Source organism: Pan troglodytes, chromosome 9, assembly GCF_028858775.2.
Source record: "Pan troglodytes isolate AG18354 chromosome 9, NHGRI_mPanTro3-v2.0_pri, whole genome shotgun sequence".
NCBI lineage: Eukaryota > Metazoa > Chordata > Mammalia > Primates > Hominidae > Pan > Pan troglodytes.
The window spans coordinates 52,876,279-52,881,001 of record NC_072407.2 but is presented as its reverse complement, the minus strand read 5'-3'; the positions used below and the strand labels follow the sequence as shown (position 1 = coordinate 52,881,001).

Below are 4,723 nucleotides of genomic sequence, written 5' to 3'. Positions count from 1 at the left end.
TTTAGTATTTGACTCTGATTTTGGAAGATGAAGCAGTTTTTGTGTCAATTTACCATATGTTCTTAGCCATTTAACAAAGATAATCTTATTGTGTTGATTTTCCTAGAGGTACTTACTTTATTTATTCTCTTCACCTATCATAATTTATGTTAGCATATCACCAAGACTTACTTACAATTGAAATAAATCAAAGAGAGACCACTAAGAATATTGTCAATCATTAATACATAAATCTTGAACTTCCTGAGATTTTTATCCCTAAAAGAATTATTTATCAATAGCCTGGTTACCGTTTTTTTAATACAAGAATTTACACCCTTCCATAGAACAAAAAGTAAAAATTGATAAAGAGGATAACTTGGAAAAAAATTAATCTAACAAAACAGAGACACATTCTTGACTAGCACTTTATTTCTGTACTAAATTTAGGAGACATGTAAATGGTAGGTTTCCTAAGTGAAATAAGACAGACACACAGAGAAAAATACCTCATGGTCCCACTCATATTTGAAATCTATTTTTATAAGTTTCATACATTCAAAAAGGTGGTTACATTGGTGGGAAGAAAATAGGTAAATGAAGGGCAAAAGTTGTAAAGGTGCAGTAATGTAGAATAAATGAATCTGATGTACAACCTGTAGGTATATTAGATAATCTTGTATTGTTTTTGGGAAATATTCTGAGGGACTAGATTTTTGGTGTTCTTATCATCAAAAAGAAGCAGAGCTAAGTGATATGATAGATTTGTTAATTTTCCTCATTATAGAAATCATTTCCTGATGCACATGTATCTCAAAACGACATACTGTGCACCTTGAAAATATAAAATAAAACAAATTTAAAAATAAAGGTAATTTTCTTCCTGCATGTAAGCTGAAAATAAGTGAAGACTGGGTCAGTAATAACATTGCTTTGCTGAATTAAGAGAATTCTAATGAAATATTTTTAGTTGGGAAGCTATTTGTATTAAATAAAATTGATCTAAAGCTGGTTACAGTGGCCATACTTATAATCTCAGTGCTTTGGCAGGCCAAGGCAGAAAAATCACTGGAGGCCAGGAGTTTGAGATCAGCCTGGGCAACAGAGTAAGAGCTTATCTCTATCAAAAAATAAACAGAAAATTAGCCTTGAGTGGTGGTGTGCACCTGTTGTCCCAGCTTCTCAGGAGGCTGAGTTGGGAGGATTGCTTGAGTCCAGGAGTATAAAACTGCAGTGAGTTCTGTTTGTGCCATTGCACTCCAGCCTGAGTGACAAAGTGAGAACTTGTCTCAAAAACAGCAACTAATTATTTTTGGTAGACATTTTACTTGAAAGGTATAATTCTTTCTTCTACAATTAATAAATCTGCATATGTCTAGGCCAGCTATATCAGGTAGAGCTTGTCCTCTAGTGCTTATATCTATAAAACAAGTAAGACAATTATAAGGAGGCTCTAAGCAAAACAATTTTTTCTCATTCTGGACTTTGAGGTCTTAATTCTTTAGACTCATTTTCTGTCTCAATAGTGGATATCACCCTGACACTTAATTTGTCCAAACACCTCACATAACCTGAGATTTTACATAACATATAGTTCATAGGATCAGTACGTTCTTATGCCTTAAAATTCTCCAGGCATTCAAGGATACTACTATGTGGAAACTCAGACCTTCTACTGCATTATTGAAGAGCACATTTGAGACTCACAGCTCTGGTTGCAGGAGTCTGTTAATAGGTCTGGACAATGAGTAATGTCAGTCCAGATAATTCTGAGGGAGGCTTTCTGCCTTGTTATGGGGAGGATAATCAATGGAGACTCCAGACAAGTTCCCAGTCACCATTCCAGCATTTAGTTGCTGTTTTTGTAATCCCAGCATTTGGGAGGCCTAGGCAGGTGGATCACTTGAGGTCAAGAGTTCAAGACTGGCCTGTTCAACATGGTAAAACTTTGTCTTTACTTCAAATACAAAATTAGCAGGGGGCGGGGGGCGGGGAATATGCATTAGAAGAGAAGGAGAACATACTTAACATACCATTGGAAGGTGAAATTCCTAATACTTGAGAACATTTTTGAGAACTGTCTAATTCTCACTATAGAAAGATGTACCCTTTGAATGACATTAAAAATTCACTAGAAGAGTGAAGAATAATAGTTAAAGTGTCACGTAAGTAACAAGAGTCTCAAAACATAAAGCGTTCTCAAAGGTTAAAGTACGTATTTGAGATAGAGGAGAGAATAAATAAGAGTTAATTAATTAGACTTTATTATGTGAAAATACTTTTCTGAAATCCTCCGTAATAATTGAAGATATAATTACAATAATTAAAATATACAAAAAATAAAAGCATGAAAATAGTGAAAAATTTTAAAAAGGGTAAACTTGAAAATTATTTAATTTTTAATCTCAAAAATCAGAAAGTGATTTTATCAATGTCCTAAAAAATTAAAATAAAAAAACTTAATAATGTAAAAGAAGGGAGGTTTCCACCGGGCTGGGTGCCAGAGCTAGGGCTTCCCTGGGGATGCAGAAGCAAGAAGCAGGGACCTTGACGCGCAACAGACTTTCCCAGACAGAGCCTCGGCCCCCCGCGCACGCCTCCAGCCACCAACATGGTGCTGCTGGCTGGGACCCAGCCACAGGGTGGCGGGGTGCGCTGCGTGACCCCGTCACCGCCGTCCCCACTCCTAGGCACACAGGTCGAGGTGGACCGTGCTGACTGCAAAGAGTTCCAGGACTTCTCCAGTCTGCCCGACACCTGCAGCATCGCCTGGGACGACTCTTTCTACCCTTTCCAGGAGGAGGAGGAGCATGGTGTCGAGGGCTTGGAGAGCGTCCTGGAGGAGGGCATCCTGGAGGAGGGCGTCTTGGAGGCGTGGGGCTGCTGCAGACGTTGGTGCGGCGGGGGGTGAGCGTTGAGAAGACGTAGGAGCTGACCACAATGGCTAGACCGGCTTTGATGTCGCCTGCTACCACGGCTTTGTGGATATACCCTGGTGGCCTTAGCTGAGTGCCACCACATCGAAGTCAACTGGCAGGACAGGGAGGGGAACGCAACCCTAATCATAGCTGCACAGGCAGGAGCTGCCCCTGGCCTCATGGGCACAGTTGCCTTAGACACTGGCTCTCAGCCTTGCGCTTCCTGCGTCAGCATCACCTGGGCTGGTTCTGTTGAGCTTTAACACAGATCTGGTGGAAACACAGGCTGCCAAACCCGGCCGCTGGAGTCTTTCTTTGAATAGGCCTGGGGTGGGGCCCAAGAATGAGCAGAAGAACAGGTTTCCTGGTGAGGCTGATGCCGCTTGCCCAGGGATCCCACGTTGAGGACGGAGGGCTTTCTGGTTTTCATGCCTGATGATGGCCAGGAACCCTTCTCAGTAGGCATTGAAGACCAGCAGAGTCCCAGACCCCAGGAGAGATGTTGTCAGACAGACACAGAGGCATCACGGAATTAAAGTGAAAATGAGGAAAGGAGCTGAACATCTGCTTCATGACTTTCCTGCGCTGTTTTACTTAAGAGGCTGTTCTGGCCCAGTCAGAGCACTGTATCATCACCAACTACTTGTTGAACTATGTCCTGGGTCTTGACCTTGAAGGATGGACGCGTTCGGGTTGAAAGCCGCCATGCAGGGTGGAACCAGTGGCATCCGAGCCCTGAGCTGGCAGGGGCGGGTGTCCACGCGAGGGTCGCCGCCGTAGGATGCTGCCAGAGGAGTGGCCACTTACACGTCCGCCTCATGCAGAGGCTCCTGGAGCGCCCCTGCCAGCAGCGGTTGGGGAAAAAGTACCAGCTTGAGCTGCCTCCGCTCCACGAGAGGGCGCCAATGATCGAGGGCTCGAAGAACTGCCTGCAGAGGGTCAGGGACTGCGAGCAGTCCGCGCTGACGCCGCGCTCCACCTGTGGCCCGGAGGACCGGGGCGCCCTGGACCACATGGTCAGGATGACCACCAGCCTCTAACAGCCCCGCCGTGGCCCTCGCGTGCCAGACCGTGTGCCCCCAGAGCTCCCTGTGCGTGGGGAAGAGGCGACTGGCGGTGCAGGAAATCCAGACGGCTCAGGAAATTCTGGCGACGCGGCGGGGGGTGGGGAGGCAGGCGCAGGAGGCGGGAGAAGCGGAGGGCGCAGAGCAGCACAAGCGGCCCTGCCCAGAGGCCGCGGGTTCCCGGGAGGGCTCCCCAAGAGCCGGCCTCCCACCTGTCCCGCTGCCAGGGTCCTGGGGCTCTGCCGACCCCGCCCCACGGAAGGCCAGTCTCCTGTCCCTGCAGCGCCTGTGGCGGAGCAGCTTATGGCCCGGCGTGGTGGTGCCCCGGATCCGCCTCAGCAAGGCGCCCGCGCCCACCTTCCAGCCCCAGAGGCCGGCGTGGAAGGGCAGCACCAAGGACAGTGGCCACCTGCGGATACCCAAGTGGCCTTACAAGGTGGCCACGGAGGAGAAACCGGAGGCTGAGGAGGCCAAGAAGAAGCGCCAGGCCAAGGTGCAGGAGAAGGGCCCGCCGCCCTGAAAGAAGAGGAAGTGAGAATCCGCGGGTGCTTGACACGGGGTTCGAGGGCAGGGGGAGGCCGCGGGGCTGGGCACCATGGCCGCTCCGGGGACCACCAGGCGGCGCGCGTTTCCACGCTGTCTTTCCAGAATGCTCCCAGGAAGGGGCTGGGGGAGCCACATCGATTCGCCTGATACCAGCCACCCTAGCAATCAGTACACCTAGCGGGCATGTTGCCTAAAAGGCTCCCTTTAGAGAACCTC

At 47.7% G+C, this 4,723-nt stretch overlaps 1 pseudogene; it reads left to right on the top strand.

The window, feature by feature from the left end:
- The first annotated feature begins 2,590 nt into the window (after positions 1-2,590).
- On the top strand, positions 2,591-4,515 carry LOC466521 (ankyrin repeat domain-containing protein 33B-like; annotated as a pseudogene).
- Positions 4,516-4,723: the final 208 nt, after the last annotated feature.